Genomic DNA, 9,258 nt, shown 5'->3' with positions numbered 1-9,258 from the left:
GTAATTTTTTAATGCCTATTCAGTGTTTTGGTAACATATATTTATCAATATATTACAATTAAACACTTAAAAAAATCGTATAATCTCGCTTTAATAAGTATTTCATGTTCATTCAAGATTATGATACAATATAAGATATACAAATGATGAGGTCATAAACGGCAATATTTCTTGTTTTTCATTGTTAACTAACACATCAATTATCAATTAGTGAAATAATTAACATGAAACAAGATGGGCGTCCTCGAGATGCAAACATATACCGATATTGTCTACAACAATAACGATTGTCGCACTCAGTAATTGGTAATTACAGACGTGTTAATCATTTATGGTATACTCTCAACACATGAAATAGATAATGCGTTTCACAACAATCAGTAAGTGTCATAAAAAGGGCGTATTCCAGATGCAAATATACGAGTCAATAATGCGAGTGTTATTATACCCGTATTGACATTTTTAAAATACGTTTGACTGCTAATTTTGAATAAAATGTATGAAATATATATATAAACAAGTGTTTGATAAAAAGAAACATTGATAAAAAATGCGTTGTTTGCAGATTTATTAAGATAGAAACACGGGTGTATTTTTGTAAAATATTTAAGTGATGAAAGAAATTTTAATAAACGTTGTCACCAAGCAGCATCTATTAATTAAATTTTATAAATTTTAATCATAAAAGTGCATGTTTGCGTGATGCATACTGATTATAGGAATAATAAATATCACAATTCAAATGAGTTAAAAATCTGAGAATATAAATAATTTGACATTTTCACTTTAAACGACTTTTAACATAACGTCGGTAGACCCGAATAAATACACTTCATTTATATCAGGCAAATAACAATTAGTATACTAAAACAGGGGAAGTCTACACTGTGTATTAGCAACCTGCTGTGTTGATCCGTATCTTATCAGGCCCCGTGGCTACTGTACTGGAAAATTATATACTGCTAAAATAACTGATTTCTCTTATTGCTAAATTGTTGTGTACATTAAAAAAAAGGGAATGGAGCAACATCACCGTTGTAAACTTTTTATTCACAGTATAGAGATAATCTTATTAAAGACGGCGCTAATTAAATGTGAAGCTGGATATTAACAAATATGATCCATTTCGCTCAAATCAACGTTCAATGGAACGCGCACTTATATTAGTTATAAAACATCACGTGCATTTCTTTGTATAAATTCTGTTATTCAATACGTAATAGGTGTTTATATAACATTTTACAATGTTTTCTTATTTATTTTAGAATTTGCAATGTATAATTTAAAAAAATTATATGTATAATATCAGAAAATTATACAATGGATTTACGCTTACAAATAGTTCATGCTATTTTAATCTTGAAGTACATGTTAATGTTCACTTGTAACATACATTGTCAAACTATTTAAACCTTTTACATCTTACATGTTATGTTATCCTTCGGAAGTGCTAAACAAATTAACAGCAGTTTCCATAGTATTACATGTACCCGATACGTTCACGAATGTGTATTTCGTTAATCTATATATTTACTTTTTAAAGTAATTCCGACATGTTTAGCAATTGCAAAAAATGTGATAAAGTATAACTCTATTACATTTAAGTTCATTAAATATTTTTGTGTACGTGTTCATTTACATTTCCCTCTTTTATTTCATATAATTTGTATGCTTTTGTTGATGATGATGCTTAATTCATTTATAATAAAGTATTTAACATTATTAATATCCATTTGCTTTTTACTATTATTGCTTTTTCCGTTACTCCATTTATAACTTTCAACTACCTGAATTACACCTTCAAATCGCACACCCAACTGAATGTGTAATTCGTTTCTCGGGTAAATATGGGAGTGGACTGGAATTCGGTGAAAGTGTAATTCGGTCCTCAATTACATATAAAATGTGTAATTCGGTAATTACTTAGCAAATTCGTTATCATCTTTAGGCTCTTATCAAATTAAAATCGACATGTTGAGCATTTTAATCATTGTGATAAAAGAATACATTAAAGGGGCCTTTTCACAGATTTTGGCATTTTTTAACTTATTCATTAAATGCTTTATATCGATAAATTTAAACATTGGATCGTAAAAGCTCCAGTAAAAAATCAAGAATAAAATTTAAAAAAGGAAAAGAACATTGCCCGGACCAGGTTTCGAACCAGTGACCCCTGGAGTCCTGCCAGAGTCCTGAAGTAAAAACGCTGTAGCCTACTGAGCTATTCCGCCGAGTACACATGCTGGACGTATTTTATACCTTATATAAGCAATCTTCGTAGTTTCACAAAATTTAACGACAAAAACAGAACTCTCCAAATTATTCAATCGTTTCGCGTTGCAACGCTTTATAATTTTTAGGTTTTAAAATCGTCAAAAGATGCATATAATGGCTCTATTAGACCATGGTAAATGTTCAGTATTACTGTTTCCTCACAAATATCATAACTAAACCGAAAATTTGCGAATCTGAAACAACTTTTTTCAATTTTGTCAATTTACCAAAGCGTGAAAAGATCCCTTTAAATATTTTAAGTGGAGTTTGGTTTTAAGATATGCGCACATTTCACCTTTTCCAACTGTCGTCTTAAAAGATTATAAGCTGAAACATAACACAATTAACAAAACAATGACGCAACCCTAAAATATGTAGTTTACTATTATGTTTAATAAAAAACATGTCATAGTTTATGTGCTATATTTAACTAATTAATTTATTGCATTTCGGTGAATTTATGAACCGTGGACATTCTAAAATGAATGTGCTATATTTAACTAATTAAATACTTGTAAGTTGTATTGCATTTCGTTGAATTTATGAACCAAGAACATTCTAAATATGAATATCAGTCAATTTGAAGTTGAATATTGATACCGGGAGGTTTATTTTACAAGATGTATACGATATATAAATAAAAAAGAATATAAAGTTGTAATAAAAAAATATGACTGTATATACACATTTCATTGCGTGAAACTTATTCGAATAATAGGAAATTCTAATTTAAATTAAGAGCGATGGTTATCCCTATTTGTTTAAAATAATGAAATATTAAAGCTTTATACGTTTTAAACTCATTAACGAATACGCAGCTTTGAGCGCAGACAATATATAAAAAGGAAGAAAACAGATTAGGTCAATGTTTCGCGATGATGGGCAAAATTTATTTTAAATAAAAACTATCTAGCATTTAAGCCGTTGAACTAATGAAATTGTATTGAGAATTTATTTCTATGAATTTAGGAACCTAGATGTTTTGTATCAAGATGAAGACATAATAATGTGTTTTTATGAGCACAATTGAATAATTAAAATTGAGATAATATAATTATATAACTGTATGTATATTTAATGTATGTATAGATTAAACGCAATGTTGTTTTCATCGAAGCCAATATGGACATCGCTGCAAATTGCAGGCTGCCTTATCGGCATAAAACGCAGCCAATATAGACATCGTTGCAGTCAATATAGATATCGTTGGAAAACGCAGCCAATATAGAATTAGAAGGAAAACGCAGCCAATATAGACATAGAAGGAATACGCAGCCAATATGGAAATAGAAATCAAAAACTTGTGAAATTTTAAAATGACTGACTCTGTATCAATAATTCGAAGGTTTTAATTAACATTATATGTATGAAAGGGGTGTGACCCTTTATGTACCAGTCCCTTTATGTACCAATCCCTTTATGTACCACTTTGAGACTTTATGTACCACCTATATATTGTGTAGGTGTTGTCCATTCATTCATAGCAGTATGAATGGGCATTAATTACCTGTTCATTGTACTGAATCATTTATTTCTTGCTATCAGAAAAGTTTTAAAAATTTGAAAGATGTTAAATAAAGCTGAGTAACTTAGTAACTCAGTTCTTACTAAGTAAAATATTGCAGAATTAAATGTTGTATCTATTTTGTTATTGCAATGCATAATTTAATATTAAGAACCAACAAAAAGTTAAATAAAACTGAGTAACATAGTAACTCAGTTCTTACTTAGTAAAATATTGCTAAATTATATGTTACAGCTATTTTGTTATTGCAATTCATAATGTAATGTTAAGAAACAAAAATTTCAATCTAAATTTGAATCTAAACTGTAGCAAATTAAAAAATAGAATTATAATTGGAAATTCTTCACAGAAGTAGTTATTTCTAATATTTCTAATTTTGTTGCAATTGTAAAGAACCAAAAATTTGAATCTTAAAATTACATGTTAAAATTAAAAAAAAATTCTCAATATGAATTAGAATTGAAATTTTGTTCATAAATTGTTTTATTTCCAATAGCAAAAATAAAATGATAAAGTTAAAATGAAATGAACCTTATGCAATGGTTACAGTATCTCTAATGAAGACTAATGACACTGTCTGGTGGTCAACAGCTCTACATTCCTCACCTATGCCAGGTGTGAAATGTCATGTTTGTTGAGTAAACATCCCAAACCAAATGGGTCCTTCTTCAGAAGTGACACATTCCTCAAATAATCAGACCAATTAACAACAACATTTATACTTATATTTAATTTTAAATAACAATAACATAGTCCAGCACATAATCTCATAATACTTTTTCTAAATCATATCATACATTTTTATTGTATTCTGTTTTATTGTAATTTTAATACATATATAAATACTGGCAAACAGTACAAATGAAAATATACATAAAATTAGCACATGAAAAGCAAAGAGCATTAATCATTCAAATCATTAGAGTTTTTTTCATTTATTGGTAAACAGTACAAATACAAGCATACATTGTAGTACAAAAAATAACAAATGAAAAGTTCATAAAATAAGGGGGTTTATTTTATTTTTTCTTTAAACAACAGTACAAATACAAACATACAACATAGCACATGGGAAGCAAAGAACATTTTATTAGATTTTACAAACATACATCATAGCACATGGGAAGTAAAGAACATTTTCCAACTCCAATATACATAGTTCATGTCACACTTCTTTTCTCTTCATCGTTACTATTCATCCTCATCCTCCAATTATTGTGTAAGGAAAGACAAAATGATTTCTAATTTAAAATGACACTTACTCATCCTGTATGTGAGGTCTCTCTCTTATGTCTCCATGGACATTGAACGAATTATCTTGAATCCCGTTGACTGCATGGTCTGCTGGTTCGTCGGCAGCGGGTTCTGCTGGTTCGTCGGCAGCGGGTTCATCTGCAGCGGTATGGTCAAGTACGGCAGCAGGATGTTCCCGACACTGGCCGCAAGACCAGGGAAGTTCAAGCTCCTGCCTCACCATCCGGCGATATTGTCTGAGGGTAATTCCTGAAAATAAAATAAAAATGAATTCATTTAATGTTCAACTATTAAATTAAATTACTCTTATAATCATAGAATAATCAGTAAGCACTGTGACAAAATGAAAAAAATTGTTATAATGACATTGTAATAATTAAAAAAAATTATGTTTTTTCCCTTTTTTGGGGCTAAAAAATGCTTTTATTTCATACAGGATTATATAATAATTTAACTTAACTTACCAGTGTTGCATCTCCTGTGCTGCCATCTCTCACAAATATCACACGAAATAGCTTCATCATCGTCAATGACATTGGTACCACAATCAATACAAGAATAAATAATGTCTGCCATAATGTTGGTATGGTTTTACATATTGAATTTCACCAGCATATATACACACTTTAACAATTGAGCAACAACACTTACCTTAATTACTTGAAACCTGTGAAAACTTTCTCTTTATCCTCTCTTTGATTTTGTAATTGAAAATGAACCTGATAATTTTATAATTACATAGGTACCTAATAACTTTATTTATACCACAAATAGACATCCTTTGATGACACCACCAGTTACATTTTGAAAGTATATAAAGTCCATATTATTGTAAAACTTTTAACCTAATATTTTCAATCGGAATATCGAACAAGTTGAATTTAATCTTCAAAGCACACAAATGTAAACGAGTTTTAATAAAAGAATACTAATTTGTATTAAAAATTATTTTATTAATGAAATACACATTTTACACATTTTATTGCTTTCAAATTATTTAGATAATTAGATTTCTACTTGAAATTAAATGCGTAAGCAGGAAGGCAGCTGACAGCGCAGCATATATATATATGGTAAACGCAGCTTTTAGCGCAGCCTATGTAGATATGGAGGCAAACTAATTGGGCAGGTTTCGCGCGGGTGGTCATTATTTATATTAAATGATGAAATATAAAAGCATTATACGTTTCGAACTCAGTAGAGCAATAAAGAATTGGATTGTACCTTGTTTTGTGTTATCATCCATAAATTAATCCTCAACCAAGGGAGAAAATGGAGCAAGCATATTTCTGACACGTGAAAAAGTTTCATTTTGCCATGTTTACTTGTTAGAATTGAAGAACGATATGAGAAGCTTAAGAATAAACAAAAGACCGTTTGAAAGGAGTGTTATACATGTTAAACCAGGGGTCTGTTACAGTGTCTGTCCGATTATCCTTTATTGTGGGATAGTGCGTTCGAAAAAGGTGCGAAATCTGTCAACTTAATATACAAATATAATGAATGTGACACCTGTTGACTAACTTCACAATATTTGACATTTGTAGACGTTCGAAGGACGCCGGTCACCGGGGTTTTAACTGCACTTAATTGGTCTGAAGGCTTATGTATCTTATGTTCGTAGATATGTCTGTGTAGTTATGAAAATGGAGGTCTCACAAATTTAATAAATTAGTAATTCATTTGCACGTTATGTAAACGCCTCTGTTACTCAACAAATATAAGCAAAATATGAGCAATGCAAATTTGTTTAAAATAATTTCTTTTCCATAATTCTATCAGCAACAACAATAATAGTAAAACAATAACAAGAGATTTCCTTTAAACAGAATAAACAATACAAGCGGAAAGTGTCGTCCAAATTAGCCTGTGCGGCTATACAACAACAATAAAAGTGAAAAAACAAAATAGCAATCAACAAAAAAAAGCAATAACCAAAACACCAGCCAATAGAATCACAATATAAACAATGCAATTTCTTAGTACATGTACTGTGTAGTCCGCACATGCTAATCAGAGTCGACAGTCTCCGCCCAAACTGGATTTCCGCTAAGAAGAGACTTCTTTTAAACAGAATATACAATACAAGCGGAAAGTGTCGTCCAAATTTGCCTGTGCGGACTGCACAGCAACAACAATAAAAGTGAAAAAACAAAATAGCAAACAACAAAAGCACAAGTCAATATAATCACAATATAAACGATGCAATTTCTTAGAACTGTGCAGTCTGCGCAGGCTAATTAGAGTCGACACTCTCCGCCCAAACTGGATTTCCGCTAAGAAGAGACTTCGTTTAAACAGAATATACCATACAAGCGGAAAGTGTCGTCCCAAATTAGCCTGTGCGGACTGCACAGCAACAACAATAAAAGTGAAAAAACAAAATAGCAAACAACAAAAGCACAAGCCAATATAATCATAATATAAACGATGCAATTTCTTAGAACTGTGCAGTCTGCGCAGGCTAATTAGAGTCGACACTCTCCGCCCAAACTGAATTTCAGCAAAGAAGAGACTTCGTTTAAACAGAATATACCATACAAGCGGAAAGTGTCGTCCCAAATTAGCCTGTGTGGACTGCACAGCAACAACAATAAAAGTGAAAAAACAAAATAGCAAACAACAAAAGCACAAGCCAATATAATCACAATATAAACGATGCAATTGCTTAGAACTGTGCAGTCTGCGCAGGCTAATTCTGCCACTCTGGCCAGCATCCTGTTCACCGAGGTCGCATCCTGGTTAAATGCATCCAGAACGCTCGCCGGAATCGAGCCTCCAGGAAACATGTTCCCGCCTCTGGGCAAAATCCCCACAAGCACGATGCTCGCACTGAAAACAATTTCGATTTATATTAATTCAGTGCATGTTCCTGTGTATTAACATATTTAATAGTATAGTGTCAAATCGCATTTTTAAGGAGTATTTGTGAGCAGAAAATGGAATAATTTAAGGAACATTCAAGGATGATAACTAATAAATATGAAGACTTGACCATAACAAAAGTTCTATATTTTTTTAAACATTTATTATTAAAGTGTGGCCAATATTGGCATTACCGTGGGTAAGCAGAGCGAACCTTTTCGCACAACTGCTGGAAATCGCGAACGATCTCAGCAGGAGACGAATGTCCGATGTCGTTCGCTCCCGCAACGATGACCACGACCTAACAATTAAAATCAAACTTTCTTTTAGATTTATTCAATACGTAATATATATCAACACAAAAAACGACATACGTAGAAAACGCGTATAGCTTTTATATGATCAATTTATACAACTTGCTTGAGCAATGCTTTTTGTATTTCAACAGTAATTTCATTTTTTTTTTATTTATGCAAGCGGTTTAAAAACAATGAATCGTTTGTTTGCAACTTTAATTTTTTTTAAAATATAACATATGTACTCAATATATCCAATCAACGGCATTTCTTGGATGGTATTTCTGACTAACTGACTAATGGGGTTATTTACCCTCGGGACTTCGGTTAAAAACCATTGCCCGAGCACACTGCTTAACATAGAACTCTGCATAAAAAGCCGAAAACGGCCATAAAATGGACAGCCCGATTTTACTGGGCTGTACCATGGGTATAAATATAAAACTTTGCAGTGTTGGTGCGGTGCCTTAATAAAAATCTATAGGTTTAAAAATATATAACCTTTATATGAAGCGTTAAAAAGACGCAGTGCTATACAGTGAATAGGGCTAACGCGGTTAAAAAAGCGGCGTTTTAATTGGTTGATGCGCTTATATAACGATGGCGCTGATTGGCCGAAATTTCTTATTAAGGATTGCCAGTAGGTCAATCCGTTTTAAAATAGATTTTCCCACGGCTGGCTTTGTACTTTTAAGAAAAAGTAAACAATAATGGTTTATATGCAAAAATATAAATGAAAGAAAAAGAATGAGTTAATCCAAAAGAACTTGGAGTTGTTTTATAGTATTAGATTACTATGTTTTTGTTACATTACTGTACTTATTATTAATTATTATCATTCATATGATGTTGTTATTGTATGTTATTCTTTGTATTGTTTTTTAAGGAGGAGAGAGAGAAAGAATAGCCCAATTTTTATAAGTAAAGATGGTGAAAACACACATACTGTTGTATGTGGCAGCATCATTACCAGACGCACTGTTCAGTATATACTGCAATGGGTTTGTTGGAGTCTTTAGACTTTGTGATCTGTGTTTTAAAAAT

This window comes from Dreissena polymorpha, chromosome 1 (assembly GCF_020536995.1).
Source record: "Dreissena polymorpha isolate Duluth1 chromosome 1, UMN_Dpol_1.0, whole genome shotgun sequence".
Taxonomy (NCBI): Eukaryota; Metazoa; Mollusca; class Bivalvia; order Myida; family Dreissenidae; genus Dreissena; species Dreissena polymorpha.
The sequence above is the reverse complement of the archived record's forward strand: the minus strand, read 5'-3'. Positions refer to the sequence as shown.